The sequence below is a fragment of the Oryctolagus cuniculus genome, chromosome 11 (assembly GCF_051225735.1).
Source record: "Oryctolagus cuniculus isolate XC-2025 breed Fujian yellow rabbit chromosome 11, ASM5122573v1, whole genome shotgun sequence".
NCBI classification, from domain to species: Eukaryota; Metazoa; Chordata; class Mammalia; order Lagomorpha; family Leporidae; genus Oryctolagus; species Oryctolagus cuniculus.
Window position 1 is genome coordinate 59,943,681 of NC_142877.1, and position 21,015 is coordinate 59,964,695.

The following is a 21,015-nucleotide window of genomic DNA, read 5'->3' on the forward strand; positions in this document are numbered from 1 at the left end:
GGAAGTGGGGCAGCTGGGACTCGAACCAGTGCCCACATGGGATACTGGCACTGCAGGCGGCAGTTTTATCTGCTGCGTCACAGCACCGGCCCTGAAAGCCCATTCTTTTTCCACTGAATGATACTGGCACCCTTGTCAAAAAAAGAAACACCTGATTATATATGCAAAGTTTATTTCTCTATTTTTTCCACTGGTCTTTATGTCTACCTTTATACCACTACTTTGTTGTTTTTTTTTTTTTAATATTTATTTATTTATTTGACAGGTAGAATTATAGACAGTTAGAGAGAGAGAGACGGAGAGAAAGGTCTTCCCTCCATTGGTTCACTCCCCAAATGGCCACTACGGCTGGCGCTGTGCCAATCTGAAGCCAGGAGCCAGGTGTTTTTCCTGGTCTCCCATGCAGGTGCAGGGGCCCAAGTACTTGAGCCATCCTCCACTGCACTCCCGGGCCACAGCAGAGAGCTGGACTGGAAGAGGAGCAACCAGGACTAGAACCCGGCGCCCATATGGGATGCCAGCGCTGTAGGTGGAGGATTAACCAAGTGAGCCACAGTGCCGGCCCCCACCACTACTTTGTTTTGATTACTGTACCTCTGTAGTAAGTTTTGAAATCAGGAAGTGTGGGTCTTCCAGCTTTGTTCTTTTTCAAGATTGTTTTGGCTAGCTGGGGATTCTTGGGATTACATATGAACTTTAGATGTTTTTTTTCTATTACTGCAATAAAGGTCATTGGGATTATAGGGACGGCATTGAATTTGTAGACTGCTCTGAGTAATGTTGACATCTTAATATTAAGTCTTGGAATAGGTGTTGTGGTGCAGTGTGTTAAGCCACCATTTGGGATGTCCCCATCCTATATCAGTGCGCCTTTTTTGGGTCCTGTCTACTTCACACTTATTGCTACCATCCCTGGGAAGCTGCACATGAAGGCCTAAATACTTGGGTCCCTGCCATCTATGTGGGAGGTTCAGATGTGGTTTCTTACTTCTTGCTTCAGCCTGGCTTTGTCCCTGCTGTTGCAGGCATTTGGGGGAGTAAACCAGTTTATAGAAGATTCTCTCTCTCTCTCTCTCTCTTTTTAAAGATTTATTTATTTACTTGAAAGGCAGAGTTGCAGAGGCAGAAGCAGAGAGAGAGAGAGAGAGAGACAGTCTTCCATTTGCTGGTTCACTCTTCAGATGACCACAATGGCCAGAGCTGTGCTGATCCGAAGCCAGGAGCTTCTTCTGGGTCTCCCACACGGGTGCAGGGGCCCAAGGACTTCGGCCATCCTCTACTGCATTCCCAGGCCATAGCAGAGAGCTGGATAGGAAGTGGAGCAGCTGGGACACAAACCGGTGCCCATATGGGATGCTGGCACTGCAGGCGGCGGCTTTGTCCACTACACGACAGTGCCAGCCCCATATCTCTGTCTTTCCCTCTCTCTGTCACTCTTTCAAATCAATAAGTCTTTAGAAAAAAATTGTCTTCCAATTCATGAAGCTGAAAAATATTTCCATTTATTTTAGCAATGTTTTTTATTTTTCATTGTACATGACTCTCACCTCCTTGGTATTTCCTAAGTACTGCATTTTAAAAAATGCTATCATAGATGGAATTGTTTTCACAATTTCCTTTTTCATATTGTTCATTGTTACTAGATAGGAATGCAATTTATTTCTGTGTGATGACTTTGTATTCTGCTGCTTTGCTGAATTCATTTATTAGTTTAACAGGACTTTTTGGCAACATGTTTTCTACATATAAGATCACATCATCTGCAAACAGAGATTATTTTACTTCTTCCTGGGGGGCCTGTAACTCAATGCAGGTTTCCCACATAGGTGGCTGGGACTCAACTACTTGAGCCACTCAACTACCTGCTGCCTCCAAGTATACATTAGCAGGAAGCTGGAATGCAGAGCAGGGTTGGGATTATTTTTTTTTTTTTTTTTTTAAGATTTATCTATTTGTACGGCAAAGTTAAGAGAGAGGGAGAGATTGGGCGGGGGGGGATCTTCTGCTGGTTCACTCCCTCAGTGTCTGCAGCCTGGACCAGGTTGAAGCCTGGAGTCTAGAACTACATCTGGGTCTCTTATGTGGGTGGCAGGAGCCCAAGTAATTGGGGCACCTGCTGCTGCTTTCCCAGCTGCATTAGCAGGGAGATGGATCAGAAGTGGGAGCAGCTAGGACTTGAAACTGTGCTGTGATATGGGATGCTGGCATTACAGGTAGCAGCTTAGCCCTCTGTGCTCCAAGCCAGCCCCTCAGAGCCTAGAATTTAACACAAGCATTCTGATATGGGATGTAGATATCCCAAGTACTATATTTCTTTTTCCTACCTAACTGTTCCTCCATTTTCTCTTGGCTGAATGACTGCAACAACCTTCTAAACCAGCCTCCTTGCTTCCATCTTCACTTCTTTGTAATATTTATTTTTTATTTGAGAGGCACAGAGAGAAAGATTGGCAGAGAGAGAGCAAGAGTTCCCAAATGTTGACTCACTTTTCAAATGCCTGCAATGGCCAGGGGCCTAACGCTGGGAGGTAAGAACTCATTCCCACGTGGGTAGCAGAAACTCAACTACGTGAGTCACCAGAGCTGCTTCCCAGGGTCCACATTAGCAGGAAGCTGGACTCAGAAGCCAGAGCTGCAACTTGAACCGAGACCCTCTAATATGGGACATGGGCATCTTAACCTCTAGCGCAAATACTGCTCCCTCTTTCCCACCACAGTACTTTCTAAATGGCAGCCAAAAACAGTCACTTTATATACTTCTTTGCTCAAAACCCTCCAATGCTATCCATCTCGCTCAGAGAAAAGCACAAATTCTTAAATGAACTATAAGATCTTAAATGATCTGATCTCTGGTTTGCTTTCTGACTCCATCTCTTCCCACTCCCTCAACTTCTCCAATTCCATTAACACTGCCTCTTTCCTGAGCTCTAAAACCACCCTGAGGTGACTGTTTCACTGCTGCTTTCCTTTGCCTTGAATGGTCTTCCCCTGGATAACTGCTTGCTTACCCAGTTCCTTCAAGTCTTTACTCAAATGTCATTCAGTGATAATAATAAAACTAAGTTAAATAATAAATATTACAATATACAAAACCATAAATAAAATTACAATAATCAGAATTACAAAACCCCTAAATACATCCTATTCTTCCCTGCCTTCATTTGTCTCCTCATTTATCCCTAATACTCCATATGCTTTACTATTTTTTATTCTTTATCTCCCCCCAGTGCATACGCAAAGAGGGCAGAGATTTTTACATTTCTTCATTGGCTTGCAATCAGGGTCTAGAACAGGGCCCACCACATAATAAATATGTATGTATTTTTAAACTTCTTTATTAATTTGAAAGGCAGAGAGGCAGACACACACAAATCTCACATCTGCTATTTCACTTCTCAAATGCTCCTAACAACTAGGGCTGGGCCAAGTCAAAGTCAGGGGTCTGAAACTCATTCAGGTTCCCACACGTATGTTACAGACCCAAATACTTGAGATATCACCTGATGCCTCCCGGAGTGTACATCAGTAGGAAGCTCAAATTGGAAGAAAAGGTGGGAATTGAATGTAGGCACGCTGATACGGGATGCAGGTGTCCCAAGTGGTATCTTAGCCACTCTGCCAAATTCTCATCCCTAAATATATTTTTAAATGAATACATGAATTAAAATAATTTTCCTAAATACTCATTAGAATTTTGGTAAAGCTAGAATTCAACTCAAGATTGGTTCCAAACCTTCTCTGACATTATACTGTTTTCTCAAAATGGCCTGTTGTCCCAAATTAAGTTCAGGATGGCTTTCCACCATTCAGGAGAGATCAATCATGGCGACTCCAAACAAAGCCTCACAGAGAAGACATAAAAAACTGTGCTAAGTGCACTTCAAGCTTTTAACCTGTCGGGCTAATCTGCTTACTTTTTCCTTCTGCTTATGTTTACACAATGAACCAAATCACATTCCTTTTTCTTTCTTTTATTTTTTTTAAGGGTTTATTTTATTTATTTGAAAGGCAGAATTAGAGAGGGAGAAAGAGAGAGAATCTTCTGGTTCACTCCTCAAATGGCTGCAATGGCCAGAGCAGGCCAAAGCCAGGAGTCTGGAACTCCATTCTGGTCTCCCACATGGGTGGCAGGAGCACAAGTACTTGGGCCATCTTCTGTTGCTTTCCTAGGCACATTAGCAGGGAGCTGGATTGGAAGGGGGGCAGCCAGGACTCAAACCAGCACCACAATGCCAGCTTCTTTTTTAAAAATAAAAATATTTATTTATTTAAAAGAGTGGCAGAGAGACAGAGAGATATAGAAAGATCTTCCATTTGCTGGTTCACTCCTCAAATGACCGTAACAGCTGAAGCTGGGCCTGACAGGAGCTCCATCTCAGTCTCCCATTTGGGTGGCAGGGGCCCAAGCACTTGCTCCACTTTCTGCTGCTTCCTCAGGCACATTTGCAGGGAGCTGGATTGGAAGCAGAGAAGCTGGGACTTGAACCATCACTTCTATATGGAATGATACCATTGCAAGCAGTGGCTTCAACACACCACCACAATGCCAGTTTGCATGTACCTTTTCTTACCCTCAGTCTTCTCCCACAAAAAAATTATTCTGCCAGATATTTAACGGATTTTACTCCTATTTGTGTAGAAAACGAATCTAAAGCGTGCTTATTTTTCCCTGAGACAGAGGCAGAGGTGTATAATGCAAAGTTTACATGGAGACTCAATAGCTCAAAGGAGGAGGATAAACTCACGGCCCTATTAAGGTGCCCCATTGTACCCCTCTTCAGTCCTTCAGCTGTGTAAATACAAGAATGCTGGGAGATCAAAGAATAAGATCTATTATAATTTCACCAGAATCTGTGACATAAAAAGAATTACATGGTCTTGATTTCCTGCATTTACAAGATCTAGAAGAAGGATTTTCTGTGTGTGAATGAGTCACTTTTTAAAAAAAATTTTTTATTTTTTTTATTTTTTGACAGGCAGAGTGGACAGTGAGAGAGAGAGACAGAGAGAAAGGTCTTCCTTTGCCGTTGGTTCACCCTCCAATGGCCGCCGCTGCCGGCGTGCTGCAGCCGGCGCACCGCGCTGATCCGATGGCAGGAGCCAGGAGCCAGGTGCTTCTCCTGGTCTCCCATGGGGTGCAGGGCCCAAGCACTTGGGCCATCCTCCACTGCACTCCCTGGCCATAGCAGAGAGCTGGCCTGGAAGAGGGGCAACCGGGGCAGAATCTGGCACCTCGACCGGGACTAGAACCTGGGGTGCTGGCACCGCAAGGCGGAGGATTAGCCTAGTAAGCCGCGGCACCAGCCAAATGAGTCACTCTTAGTCTCCAGGGCAACACATTGGGAGAAAACACACACTATGAATTGCTATGACAAGACACCAACACTGGGGCAGGTGTTTGGTGCAGCAGTTACGATGACACTTAGGATGCCCGAATCCTGTATTGTAGTGACAGTTTGTGTCAAGCTCCACTCCTGGTTCTAGCTTCCTGCTAATTTGCATGTGGAAGGCAGCAGGCTCTGGCTCAAGGAGCTGGATCCCTGTCTGATTGTTGTAGGTATCTGAGGAATGAAGGAGCAGATGGGAGCTCTTTCTCAATTGTTCCAATAAACAAATAAATATTTTCAACTATTGAAAAAGGGGAGGGGATGAGGGTGAACTAACCTTGAGCTCAGTGAAAACTGTTAAGCATGTACAAGCTAGTGAAGTGCAGATGGAAAACCTGGAAGCTACCCCTTGCTCACCCTCTATGTCCAGACCAAATAGCAAGGCAGCTACAACATCGATGAAATGCTACCATATGGGAGTGGAAGAGAAAGGAGGAAAAACAAGTATAAAGAAAGCTCCTCATTTCTAACTTAGCTTTAAAGCTACCAAAAGATGCAAGGTGGCTCCAAATATAAAGGCGAATCTCCTCTGGCCTAAAAGGCCATAGTCAGACCAGACTTGGCACAAACCCAGCTGACTGCAGCAGTAGCTCAATTCACAGACAGGTAAGTAAGTAGGTGTCTCCCACCTCATCTACTCCCAGTCAAATCACTTAAGGATATACAGTTACAGTGTTTATATTTAACAACAAATTTTGACAGAAGAGATCAAACATTTTACTTCATAGCTATATATATACAGTTAGGATATTAATACATATATTATTGAGTAAGTGAATTGTGCAAGGTTAAATGATGATGTGCTTTATGTTCTATCTGTTCATTGGCCCCTAGGTCAGCCAATCTGATCTCAGACTCCATGGCAACAGGCTCTATCACTATGAGCTACAAGACGATATTCTTCATGCCTTTTTTTTTTTTTTAAATAAAGCATTTTCCACAGAAACTGCTGCAAACACTGTCAGTGAATCGTCTCTAAATGTAGACAAATAAATAATGCTGCCATTCTGGTATCCTAAAAATGAACTCTCTGTGTGTGGGCTTGAGGGATGAAAAGCAATGATAATGAATCTATGCAAATAACAAGGGACCCAAAAAAACCTAGAGACTTTTCCCTATTTAATTTCACTGGAGAATTCAGGAATCTCTGAATGGCCAGAAAACTAATACTAGGATAGATTGAGGGATTAATAAAAGGGAGTGCTGCCTAGCTGAGATCACAATATTGAAGCTTCCCATGCCACAAGATACAGACACAACTAAAGGTTTTAATATATGACTGCTGCCCTTTTTAAATTTCCCACAACTTTTTTTTTAATGTTAAAATGCACATCAAAGCTCAGACCCTGGGCCCTTATTCTCCAAGTTCTCAATCAGCTCATATAGTCCTCAAAATTCTATTGTCTGTCCTCTTCTCTGCACAGTCACACCACCCCGCCTTGCCCCACCAATATGTTTAAAGCAAAATCTTGCTGTGTCCAAGAAATACTACATGTGCTCTTCACATTCCACATGCCCCATTCCTTCTCCCTCAACTACGGATCTTGAAGCAAAGAGGGAACAAGATAACTACAAATTGGATGAAGAAACTAGACAAAACAACCAACCAACCAACCAACCAACACCACCACCAAAAAAAATTTTTTTGTTTTTTTCCAATAGTGCACATAAACACTCTAAAATCTACCTGACATATTACAAACTGTTTGCCCTTTCTGCCATGCTTTCACCAGTAACTGATATAGTTTTCTAAGTAAGTACTTTGGTCCCTGCCATCACACAGTGATGAGTAAGTGCTGAGAATCAGACTAAGTCTGAGACACCAGGGTCAAAATTAGATGGGAAATCTCATTTCTAACTGGTTCACATTGCTTTGAGCTTTTTAAAAATTACAGTAATTACATAAAGTTTATATATATAAAAAAACACATGTATACATAAAATATGCATCAAATTTACCATTTTGACCATTCTGTGGTGTATGGTTCAGTGATATTATGCATAATCATAATGTGCATTACGGAGAAAAACTAGTTTCAGGCACAAAGCCATAGTGTTAAGAGACTATAGGGCCGGTATTGTGGCACAGCAGTTAAAGCTGCCACCTGCGGTGCCAGCATCCCACATGGGCGCTGGTTAGAGACCTGACTGCCCCATTTCCAATTCAGCTCTCTGCTATGACCTAGGAAAACAGTGGAAGATGGCCCAAATGCTTGGGCTCCTGCACCCACATGGGAAACCCGAAAGAAGCTCCTGGTTCTGGATCGGCTCAGCTCCAGACTTCTCTCTCTCTCTCCTCCCACCCCCGCCTCTGCCTCTGCTTTCAAAATAAATAAATAATTTTTTTTTTTTTTTTTTTAAGAGAGACTAGGGGCCGGCACTGTGGCGCAGTAGGTTAATCCTCCACCTGCAGCACCGACATCCCATATAGGCACCAGTTATAGTCCCGGCTGCTCTTCTTCCAGTCTAGCTCTCTGCTACAGCCTGGGAAAGCAGAAGATGGCCCAAGTGCTTGGGCCCCTGCACCTGCATGGGAGACCAGGAAGAAGCACCTGGCTCCTGGCTTCGGATTGGTGCAGCTCCAGCCGTTGCGGCCATTTGGGGGGTGAACCAACGGAAGGAAGACCTTTCTCTCTGTCTCTCCCTCTCACTGTCTGTAACTCCACCTCTCAAATAAATAAAAAAAAAATATTTTAAAAAAATAAAAGAGAGACTACAGCCATTCTTTCAATGATATTTAATGAACATGCATTTATTGTAAAAGTCACTTACACAGAATACTCCTCAACTTACACTGGGGTTATGTCCGAATAAACCCATCATTAAGTTCAAAATACAGCAGGTAAAAAATGTGTTGAATACATCTAACCTACTGAACACTATTGCTTAGCAACACAGCACACTTTAGAGCATCGCTTGTTTACCCTCATGATTATGTGGCTGACTTAAGAGCTGTGGCTTACTGCTGTTGACCAGCATCACCACAGAGGATCATACTGCATACACTGGCCTGGGAAAAGACCGAAATTCAGAGTACGGTTTCTCCTGAATGTGTGTTGCTTTTGAACCATCATAAAGTAAAAAAAAAAAAAAAAATCGTAAGTTGAACCATCAAAAGTTGGGGATATGAATAATAAATTAGTCAAATGTTACGAATCTGACATCACTGTCCAGTAAAATCACCAACACAAGTATATCTAGTATGTTTTTTACACACTAAATGTAGTTTCTTATGTGCCTGTCTCACTTTCCAAATGGTTCCAAAGCAGATGGATGTGTAGATCTCTTTGTCAGCACTAACTTCCAAAGAACCCACCAGGGAAGACTAACAGAATACACAGCAGACAGAATTCTAGAAATTCTTAGAACTGAGAAAATCTTTCCTGTAACTGTTTCAAATTTCCCAAGAATTCTTAAGGTATGACCCAGAAAGTGGGGCAGAAGTAAACTTTAGTAGAAAAAATAAATTATATTGGGGGCCAGCACTGTGGCGTAGCAGGTAAAGCTGCCGCCTGCAGTGACAGCATCCCATATGAGCACCAGTTCCAGACCTGGTTGTTCCACTTCTGATCCAGCTCTCTGCTATGGCCTGGGAAAGCAGTAGTAGATGGCCCAACTCCTTGGGCCCCTGCACCCATGTGGGAGACTCGGAAGAAGCTCCTTGCTCCTGGCTTCGGATTGGCCCAGCTCCGGCAGTTGCAGCCAAATGGAGAATGAACCAGCGGATGGAAGACCTCTCTCTCTCTCTCTGCCTTTCCTTCTCTCTCTGTGTAACTCTTTCAAATAAATACATAAATCTTTTTTAAAAATTTAAGAAAAAATAAATATTAAAGCTATTTTTTAGAAAGCCTCTATTAGGCCTCTTACATGTCACATTTGCTCTATACCATCACATAACATTTTACTGTATTCCTGTAACTTTTTTTTCCTGCTTTATTTTTTTAAATATCCTGTGCCAGTAAACATACAAAAGTATATTTATGGATCTCAGAAAGGCAGGAAGTTGAATGAACAGAATATTTTCTCAGTGCTTATGTCTTCCCCAATATGAAAGCCCTAGGCTCTGATCACAGGAGGCTACTTTCCTCAAATAACAGCAGCGATTTTACTTACTGAGTATTTACTGTGTTCCAAACGCTAGGCTCAGGGTTTATATAGGTCATCACATTTATCTGAATTTAACACAATCTAAAATATTACTTTTAGATACCAACAGTAGAAACTTTAAATTAAAAATTCATGACTAGGAAATCACTACAGTATTCTTTAAACACATACAAGGATGAAGAAAAAAAATCATCCATAATCTGTAACTTAGAGATAACTGCAATTAATGAGAGCAATGTTTTCAGGTATATCTTTCTATAGTCTGTTTCTGTATTTGTATGGAATTTGTATCCATAATGGACATGTTTCCACATCTGATAACTTTTTAAAAGATACATTTATTTGTTTGAAAGGCAGAAAGATAGGAGCAGCCAGGAGGGAGGGAGGAAGAAAGGAAGAGAGGCAGAGAATCTTCCATCCATGGGTTCCCCAAATGGCCACAATAGCTGGGTCTAGGCCAGGCCAAAGTCAGAAGCCAGAAACTTTTCAGGTCTCCCAAATGGGTGGCAGGAACTCAGATACTTAAGCCATCATTTGCCTCTTCCCAGACTTAGAAGGGAGCTGGATCAGAAGTAGAGTTACCTAGGACTTGAACCAGTGCTTTGATATGTAAGCATCCCAAGGGGTGGCTTAACCACTGCACCACAATGCCCACCCCTCTAGTAAGTTTGATGTAATTTACATGACAGAGAGTATATTTATAACATTTTTTCAACTATTAAAACCATAATAATTTTTCATTTAGTTACATTTAACATAAAGTCATTTTAGTATCTAACTAATGCCCTATTACATGCAAGTACTATACTTTATTTAACCATTGCCCTATTACTGAAAATTTAGGCTGCCATTAATTTTTGTAACAATGCTATGATGAACACCCTTCATTTACATTTATCATAAACTCCCCAGTATAAGTACATTCGATAGTTTCAGAGGTAAAAAAAAAAATTTTCCCTGAGTTCACGCTAGTTAACGAAACACAAGTAGTCATATCTTCAAATATTATGTTCCCCCAGTAACAAATCATGTCTACTTCCCAGGTCTCACAGTGTTGCCCTGGGGTTCCAGGACATTTACCTGGGCAGCATTTCCCATTCTTATTTTTCTTCAATTCATGTCCCTCTTTAATAATATAAATTCCCTTTTCCCCATATATTCTACTATTTTAATAATATTAGCACCCTTTCCTGCCCCCTACCTACTTGAAAACCACTGACCTAAGAAAATGAATAGGGAGGATTGGATAAAGTTATATGGGGAGATACTCTCTTTGCTATTAATGTTTTATACATTCCTTGTCACTTGTCACTTGACAAGACACTGGCTCTTGTCAAAGTACTTCAGTAGTTTAGTGACCAACTCAGAATGTAAAACCTCTAAAAACACAAAAGAATAGCACTCCAACTCTTCAATATTAATTAAAACAAGGGAATGGAGAAAATGGAAATTTTAATATTTGTGATTTGACCTTTGGTCCACTTATCCTGGATTTTTGTACATTAGTAATTTTGAGGAATCTTCACACAGAGTACTTCAGATAAATCTTATACTTTCACAAATATATGGAGAAAGATATCAAATCACAGAGAGAAAAGCAGAGGCGACTAAATTTTCAGAAGTAGACCCCAAAGATAAATGTCCTAAGATTTGAAAGTATAGCAGAACCAATGGCTGAAAGTAAAAAATGAAAACAAAATCCCAAAACTAACTAATCATCATCTGTAAGTCAAAAGGTCAAAGATGGCCAGGAAAGAAAAAGAGATATTAATCTTCTTAAGGAATGTACGTTCACAATTTGGCCCCTGAGCATTAAATTAGAAAGTATACTTCCAAAAACAATAATATTTGGCTTAAATATTTATATTATACTTAGATCCATTTTAAAAAGTATCTTACATGGGTTGAAAATCTCTTATGGCTTCCTCAGAAATTACATGTGAACTAAAAACACAAGTCGTAGATCCTTATTTTATTCCTAAATTGTACTAATAGTGGTTAATGTTAACTAAAGCCTTAAAATGACCAGGAACCATCTTAACAGCTTTATTTTATAGGTATTAACTCTTTTAATCCTGACAACAACACTAGGAGATGAGTACTACTATTACCCTCATTACACACGTAAGAAATGGAGAGGTTAAGTGATTTGCCCAAGGTTGCAGAAGTAACAGTCATCAAAGCTGGGATTTAAACTGCAGACTCCAGAAGCTCTTGATAGGCCATAGAACAACAGGGGTGGGGTAGGGGACTAGGTAGGAGGACATCAAAGAGAATAAGAACATACAGTAAATTCTAGGCAAGGAAATGGCCCCTATCAATTTTGCAGAATGTCCTTCTACCATACATCAATTTTTAATTATCCCTAACAGAGTGATGCTAAAATACCTTTTGTAAAAGTTTCCCTCCTCAAAAAAGAGAGAGAGAGAGAGAGTAAAAAGAAACTGAAATCTTACTTCTCTAAAACCTTCCAACAGCTTTTCTTTTCTTTGACCTTTTCCAAAACCTTGATGGTTAGAAAACAAAGATTTAAAAAGAAGGCACTTTCAGTTCAAATAAAACAATCTCTTGCTAATTTGGTGATTTCTCCTTTAGTAATTACTTAAGCATTTAGGAAAGACTTTAGGTCTATCCCACCTACCCTCAAATGGAAGGAAAAGCAAGTTAACAAAACCATCATCTTTTAATATCACAGCAGTTCTCTTCCCCCTCAAAGGCTATTCCTGTCCTAGTTGCAGACAGGGAACTGCTCCCAGTGACGTCAGAGCAGTCTCCCAGCAACGATTAATGAGGGTTGTCCACCACAGGGGTTTCCTGAAAAGCTAGCAAGAAATTATCCACATATTTGCGGCAATATCAAGATGCAAAGATGTGATGGAATTTCTTTTAACCCTTGTGGGTACAATCTCTGACAAGTTTCTAAATAGGTTATTCTTCTAGAATGTTTTCCATTCACGCTAGAATTATCTTCCTTTTTCTTGTCTCCTTCACTTCTTTTCAAATAAAGTTAATTTTGTTAGTTTGAAATGTTTATGGTTGAAATAAGTATTACTATAATTGAGCTACCATCGGAAAAAAGACTGCAAAATATAAACTGTAAAGCAACATTATTCCTCTTTTCACTTTATACATAAAGAATTTAGGGTAAATGAAAGCACAGAACAGAAAAGAAAATCAAGATAGAAAATAAACCAGTCATTCATATAGGCTCTTTTCCACAGAGGCTATCCAAACACATATTCACAGAGGAGCAATCCTTAAATTTCCCTAGGCTCTCTTGTCTACTGAGTTTTCAAACTGACCTCTGCAGGTAGTGCTCCAGAGATCAGCAGTATTAAAATGCAGTTGCTTATAATGGAACTGGAAGCCCAAAGATTCAATCCAAAAAAATGGGTGGGGCTGTTAGGCTCGCACCTAAGTATATCTAACAATTTCTTCCTGAAGCTTCCCTTTAGCTACATATATTCAAAATTAGAATGTTACCCTAACAAGGAATTTTATATAACTAGTTATTTTTGAAGTCCGAGAAACAGCATACAAACTGCCTGATCAGGAGCAGTGCAAATAAAAATTCCAAATTCTAAAACTGAACCTAGGATTATTAATGCATCCTAGGTTCCAAAATCTGCTTATGACCTCTTTTTCTTTTCATATTTAGAAGCAATTAGGTAAAATGCATTAACAGCAGGACATATAGGGTTAATACAGGCAGCCTGCTTCAGCAACCCTGACTTTGGTCTGAGCCTATTCTAAAAGGAAACAAACAAAACAGCACCCCTATCATTAAAACATCCCACTTTGGCTTCAGCTCTATTCAATGGTACCCAGTTATCATTATCAAGTCAAAGATGGGAAAACGCACCGCACAGCTTCAGATGGATTTTTCTTCTTCCTTCTCTCCGTCCCCTCCCTTTCAGAAGAGAAAGACTGCAAACAAAATCACTACGTCACTGGAGGTAGAGGGAATCCCATCTCCGCACTCTTTAGAAACCAAAGCCAGCAAACAAAAACAAGCCAATTATAAGAAAGAAACGAGTAATCCAAAATAAGAATCGGTTAAACCAGAAGAAATTCATACGATAATTTCAACACATCAAAAGGCATGTTTTAGCAAAAAGGTCTAACAAATTCTTCCTATGATCTTCATAATGAAAGAAGCTTCCTACACATAGCAAAGGCGACATATTTCTCCTTATCACATTTAAAGACTAGGGGACGGTTACATAAAGACATAGGACAGAGAGACATATTCACCAGCCGGGTGTGGATTGCTGGGTAATGACACAGTGAAGGATATTTATAGGGGATTCCCTGCTTCCTGCAATGTGCGTCAACAGCATCACCAAAGAGAACAGAAATCACCACCATTCTCATAAGCTAAATCTGAATGAAGCATCGCTTGAAATAGCCATGGAAGAGACATCTGAATAGAGTAAAAGTTCTAGCAAACCTAATCTTGCAAACGTTTTAAAGATAAAAAACAGCAAATGAAAATGCTCACAAAATCCTAACAGATTGTAACACATGAAAATTCTCTAATTTCCCTTGTGTGTATTATAGTTACATCAGCCAAGATAGAAAAGAAACTATCTTTGTAGCTTCTTTCCTACCTAATCTGTGGAGTTCAAGGACTTTTATAAAAAGAAAATTATCCAAAACTCACCCAGATGGATCTGCACTTACACCAACAGCAAGCTCACATTATTAATGGAGACCTCATTGTAAGAATCTGTTCTGCCGGAATTTTGCCGGAAGAATTTCCTTCTGGGAAACCTGTGCCTCTTCCCCCGCCCCCTTCACCCTTGAATGAAATGCTACTGATCCTTGCTGCTGCGTCTCCAGCAAGCTAATTGCTCTGACAAGCAGCTCTGAAGCAGACCATGGCCCAGCTGTTCAGAGAGATGTCACCCAGCGCTCTGCCAACAGTCACACTGGAACATGCACTCACAGACACACACATACACAGAGGCTGCAAAAGCAACCCCCACTCCGACCTCCTCTTGGAGCTCTCATTCAAGTACTTCAATGGCACGCCTGCCTCCACCTGCTCTGAGGACAGCTTTTAAAGACACAGCAGCAGGAGCTCCTTTTTGCTGCATATGTTGAGACACAAAATTGTCTTTCAGTGAGAATAACAGGATGAGGGCATGTACTGAATTAAAAGTTCACCTTTAAATTTACCTTGCCTTTTTCTGACCTGCAGAATAACCAAGGCTGGAGAAACAGTCTTTGCCTAAAAGCTACTGGGTTGCATGTTAGGTGAAAAAGAAAGACCAAACCTAGTTGCAGAGGATTTCTTTCCAGCAAGCTATATTTAGTAAAATCATTTTTCATTTTGGGGCAGGAGGTAGGCAGCAGAGAATACCGGTAGCTACCTATTCATCCTCCTATATTTCCCCCATGAATGCAGAGAAAACTGCCTATAAAATGAGGGAATAAGGAAGCCATGAAGGCACCTTTCCTGATAGAACTGATAAAAAAGAATGAGAATAGAGAATATAAAAGTGGGACCAAAGATAAATAAATAAAGGAGATCAGGACAATGAAGTAGTAATTCTATAAAGTATACAAGACTCTGAGACAGCAAATTTAGGCACAACATTCAGGTTCTAATTTCTAAGACTCCAAGGAAATGTAGTAATAATCTCTATTACTACAGAAAGACGCATCTACTCATTCATTCAAACACATATTTGCAATAGGCTTATGTTCCTACCATGAGCCAGTCAGAATTTGCAAGCTGAAAACCAGGTCAAATGGGCACTAAAACAAAACCTAACATTCACTATAAAATTTAAAGAAAATCCAGACACTCACAATGTAATATTCAAACTTGTAGGACACAACCAACCTAAATTTACTTGAAGAATCAAGTAAATTTACTTGAATAATCAAGATAATTTCAATTCACACAGGAAAAGGAATGAATGGTCAAAACATCAAGATGACACAGACATTGGATTTTAATTGCCTGACAATGATCTTAAACTAGGTATCATAAAAATGTTCCAGACCCAGTGCTGTGGCGTAGCGGATAAAGCTACTGTTTGTGGTGTCAGCATCCAATATTGGCACCGGTTTGAGTCTCAGATGCTCTACTTCTGATCCAGCTCCTTGCTAATGGCCTGGGAAAACAGCAGAAGATGGCCCAAGTACATGAGCCCCTATAACCACATGGGAGACTTGGAGGAAGCTCCTGGCTCCTGGCTCCAGATTCACCCAGCTCTGGCCATTTCCGCCACTTGGGAGTGAACCAGCAGATGGAAGATGTCTGTCTGTCTGTCTCTCTGTAACTCTGCCTTTCAAATAAATCTTAAAAAAAAAAAAAAAAAGAATGGCTATTATCCAAGAGAGCTGCTGGTGGTAACATGGAGAAAGAGGATATTTTAAAAATAAAATATTTTAAAATTATTTTATTCAAATAACTATAAATGCAAAATTCCATATTTATAGAAAATATATGTCAGAAATGAAGATGAAATAAATACATTCTTGGATGAAGAAAAAGTAACAGAATCCATTGCTGTAAACCTACTCTAAAATGGGGCAGTTACATAGTTTCACAGTTAAGACATGGGTTAAGACAGCCAGGCTATACACTGGAGTAACTCCTTACTCTAGCTTCTGACTCACTATTTTGCTGGTACAGAACTTGGATGGCTGGGGCTGGCGCTGTGGTGCAGTGTGTTAATGACCTGGCCTGAAACACAGGCATCTCATATGGGTGCCGGTTCGAGACCTGGCTGCTCCACTTCCAATCCAGCTCTCTGCATGGCCTGGGAAAGCAGCAGAAGATGACCCAAGTCCTTGGGCCCCTGCACCTGCATGGGAGACCTGGAAGAAGCTCCTAGCTCCTGGCTTTGGATTGGTGCAGCTCCGGCTGTTGCAGCCAGTTGGAGAGTGAACCAGCAGATGGAAGACCTCTATCTCTCTCTCTGCCTCTCCTTCTCTCTCTGTGTAACTCTTTCAAATAAATAAATAAATCTTTAAAAAAAAGAGAGAGATACAGTCAAAATCTAATACATAAATAAAACAATTAAAATTGGATACCTATTTATAGTAAAAGGTTTATTCATTTATTTCAAAGGCAGAGTGGGGCTAGTGTTGTGATGTAGCAGATAAAGCCTCCACCGGCAACACCAGCATCCCTTATGGGCATCAGTTTGTATTCCAGCTGCTCTACTTCTGACCCAGATCTCTGCTAATGGCCTGGGAAAAACAGTGGAAGATGGCTCAAATGCTTGAGTCCCCGCACTCATGTGGGAAACCTGGATGAAGCTCTTGGCTTCCGGCATGGCCTGTCCCAGCCCCAACCACTGCAGCCATTTGGAGAGTGAATGAGTGGATGACGATTCTGTCTCTCCCTCTCTCTGAAACTCTTTGAAATAAATAAAAATAATGAATCTTTTTTTTAAAAAAAGAAAGAAAGGCAGAGTTATAGACAGAGAAACAGAGAGGGAGAGAGCATCCATCTGCTGGTTCACTCCCTAAACGGCCACAATGGCCAGGGATGGGCCAGGCTAACCCCAGGAACTTCATCCAGGTCTCCCAGGAGGATGCAGGGGCCCATGCACTTGGGCCATCTTCAGCTGCTTTCCCAGGTACATTAGCAGGGTGCTGGATTGGAAGTGGAGCAGCTGGGACCTGAACCAGTGCCCATATGGGATGCTGACATCACAGACGTCAGCTTAACCTGGTACACCACAATGCTAGCCCATAGTTTTTTTTAAAAAAGTGTTTATTTATTTTCATCTACCTGAACAGCAGAGTCACATACACCCACCTACCCACCCACCCACACACACACACACACACACACACACACACAGAGAGAAACGTCTGCATCTGTTGGTTCACTCCCCAAGTGCCTCTAACAACCATAGCTGGCCCAGGCTGAAACTAGGAGCCTAGTACTCCACCCAGGTCTGTCATGAGGGTAGGGGAGGCCAAGCACCTGAGGCATCATCTGCTGCCTCCCGGGGATGCATCAGCAGAAAGCTGGATAGGTAGGGAGTAGCTGGGACCCAAATCAGCATTCCAGTACGGGATACATGTGTTCTAAGTGATGGCTCACTCCATGTTCCAATAACTGAAAAGGCAAGAAAAGAGAGGAACAACAACAAAAACAATAAAATGATAAACCAAAAATGTAAATGTATCAATAATTACATTAAATGTAAACAGTCTAAAAATGACAATTAAACAATAGATATTGTCCAAACAGATTAAATAACATAACCCAACTACATGCTATCTGTAAGAAGTTCACTTCAGGGGCCAGCGCTGTTGCGTAGCGGGTAAAGCCGCCACCTGCAGTGCCTGCATCCCATAGGAGCGCAGGTTTGAGACCCAGCTGCACCACTTTCAATCCAGCTCTGCTATGGCCTGGGAAAGCAGTGAAAGATGGCCTAAGTCCTTGAGCCTCTGCACCCGCATGGGAGACCCAGAAGAAGCTCCTGACTCCTGGCTTCAGATTAGCACAGCTCTGGCTGTTGTGGCCAATTGGGGAGTGAACCAGCGGATTAAAGACCTCTCTCTCTCTTTCTCTCTCTGCCTCTCCTCTATGTAACTCTGACTTTCAAATAAAATAAATAATTCTTTTTAACAAAAGTTCATTTCAAATATAATAAAATAGGCTGGTTAAACCCAAATGGATTAAACTATTTTGTATGGTAATTTAATGGTGAATACATGACATACATTTGCCAAAATCCAGAGAACTGCACAACACAAAGAATGAAATAGATAAATTATGGGCTTCAGTTAATAATAATGTATCAATATAGGTCTACCAATTTTAACATGTTCTACACTAAGGCAAGATGTTAATAACAAGACAAACTTATGTGTATAGAGGGCAGAGAAGCAGTTTATGGAAACTATTTTCTGTTCAATTTTACAGTACAAGTAAAACGGCCCTAGGGGTTGGCGTTGTAGTGCAGATTTGTTAAGTGGCAGCTTGAGACAGCAGCATTGCTATCTGAATGCTGGTTTGAGTCATGCTGCTCCGCTTCCTATCCAGCTTCCTGCTAATGGGCCTGGGAAAGCAGCAGGTGATGGCCCAATTACTTGGGCCCAGTCCAGGCTGTTGTGGCTATTTCAAGAGAGAACCAGAGAATGAAAGATCTCTTTCTCTCTCCACATCTCTTTGTCACTCTGCCTTTCAAATAAATATTAAAACAAATCTTAAACAAGAGAAGTAGTGTATTGTACTAAATGCTTGTGCCCCTGTGCCTGCCCTCCCCACAATTCACATGTTGAAAACCTAACCCTTGAAGATGATGCCTCTAAGAAGGTAACAAAATCTCTATGAGAACATGAGAGTGGATTCTGATCCAAGTAATGTTCTTCTAGAAAGAGATACCAGAAAACCTCATTTCTCTCCCATCACTCACACAAAGAAGAGGTTATGTGAACACAGAGCAAGAATAAAGCTGCCTACAAGTCAGCAGAAAGGCTTCAGAATGAAAATCTACTTTGCCTACATCTTGATTTTAAACTTCCTAGCCTCTGGAACCATGAGAAATGCATTTCTGCTCTTTAAAGCCACCCAGTCTGGGATAATCTATAAATGCTACAAGAGCTGAATAATATAAGGAGAAAGGTCTCGAGTATCAATAATCTAAGTTTTCACCTTAAGAAACTTCAAAAAGCAAAACAAAATAAAAAACCAACAAAACAAATTCAAAGCAACAAGAGTTAAGGTAATAATAAAAAGCAGAAACCCATAAAATTAAAAACTGGGCAGTAGGAGTGCAACACTGCAGCACAGTGAGCCAACCTGCCACTTGTGATGCAGGCATCCTAAATCACAGGACCAGTTGGAGGCCCATCTACTCTACTTCTGATCCAGCTACACGCTAATGTGCCCTGGAAGGCAGGGAGGATGGCCCAAATGCTTGAGTGCCTACCACCCATATGGGAGACCTGGCTGAAGCTGTAGGCTCTTGGCTTCAGCCTAGACTAGCCCCAGCTATTGTGGCCATTTGGGCAGTGAACCAGAGGAAAGACCTCTCTCTTCCCTCTCTCTCCCTCTCTATCACTCCCTTTCAAATAAGATAAATCTTAAAAAGAAAAATAAGTGAGGGAATCAATGAAAGCAAAAGCTGGTTCCTTGATAAATCTTTTTTTAAAAAAGGATTTATTTATTTATTTGAAAGGCAGAGTTACACAGACATAGAAGGAGAGGCGGGGGGGGGGGGAGGGTGTCTTCTATTCACTGATTCACTCCCCAATTGACGGCAATGACCAGGGCTTTGCCAATCTGAAGCCAGTAGCCAGGGCCATAGCAGAGAGCTGGATCAGAAGTGGGGCATCTAGGTCTTGAACCGATGCCCATATGGAATGCTGGCACTGCAAGAGGCAGCTTAACCTGCTACACCATGGCGCCTGCCCCTTGATAAATCTCTTAACAGCAGTTGTGAAAACAGAAAACATTAACAGAAGATATCACTGGGGCCCAGCGCTGTGGCATAGTGGGTAAAGCTGCCTGCAATGTCGGCATCCATATGGGCACCAGTTCAAGCCCAGCTGCTCCATTTCCATTTCAGCTCCCTGTTACAGCCTGGGAAAGCAGAAGATGGCACAAGTCCCAGGACCCTTGCACCTGCGTGGGAGACCCAGAAGTTCCTGGCTCCTGGCAGGCGCAGCTCCAGCCATTGTGGCCATTTGGGGAGTGAACTGGCAGATGGAAGACCTCTCTCTCTCTTGCCCTCTCTGCCTCTGCCTCTCTGTAACTCTGCCTTTCAAATAAATAAATAAATCTTTTAAAAAAGATATCACCACAGATCTTGCAGGTATTGGCTAATAAGGGAATACTACACATAAATTCAGTAAAACATTACACATAAATTCAACAACTTAGTTGAAATAGACTAATTCCTTAAAAATCACAAACTATTGCACTTACCCAATATAAAATAGAAAACTGGAATATCCTCTAATTATCAAAGAAATCTAAAGGCCCAGATATTTACTCCAGTAACACTTAGCACAACTTAAAGAAGTAATACCAATTCAATATGATCTCTTCAGAAAATAGAAGGAAAAAAAAAAAAAAAACACTTTCCAACATTACCTTGATATTAAAACCAGGCAAAGACATTACAAGAAAACTTTAGACTAATATCTTCACGAACACAGATACTAAATGTCTCAAAAAATATTAGGAAATTATATCCAAGGATAAATAAAAAGAATAAAGCATTTCAACTATGAGGGGTTTATCCCGAGAATACAACACTGGTTCAATTTTAAAAAGAATCCAAGAACAAGCATTTAGCCTAGTGGTTAAGACGCCCTTTTTCCATAGCAGAGTACCTTAGTTCAATTCCCAGCCCCAGCTTCTGAATCCAGTTTCCCAATAATGCAGACCCTGAGAGGCAGCAATGCCGGCTTAAACGATTAGGCTCCTGTGACTTCATGAGACCTGGATTTGTTCCTAGCTCATGCCTCTGACCAGGGCTCAGACCTGGCATCGCTCTAACCATTGTGGGAGTTTGGGGAGTAAAGCAGTGGATGG

General features: G+C 41.2%; 1 protein-coding gene across 50 annotated transcripts in view; it reads right to left on the reverse strand.

Moving 5' to 3' along the window:
• R3HDM2 (R3H domain containing 2) overlaps positions 1-21,015 on the reverse strand; it is a 176,089-nt gene that overhangs the window by 70,656 nt on the left and 84,418 nt on the right. For 5 of the 50 annotated variants that reach the window (XM_089308574.1, XM_070052446.2, XM_089308571.1 and 2 more), the window contains one exon: positions 13,357-13,421. The exons of 40 other annotated variants lie outside the window; for them this stretch is intronic. The gene's annotated coding sequence lies outside the window, so the exon portion shown is untranslated. Of the gene's footprint in view, positions 1-13,356; positions 13,422-17,448; positions 17,584-21,015 lie in introns of all 50 variants that reach the window. 5 more of the 50 variants (XM_089308582.1, XM_089308578.1, XM_089308575.1 and 2 more) reach the window with 1 other exon arrangement.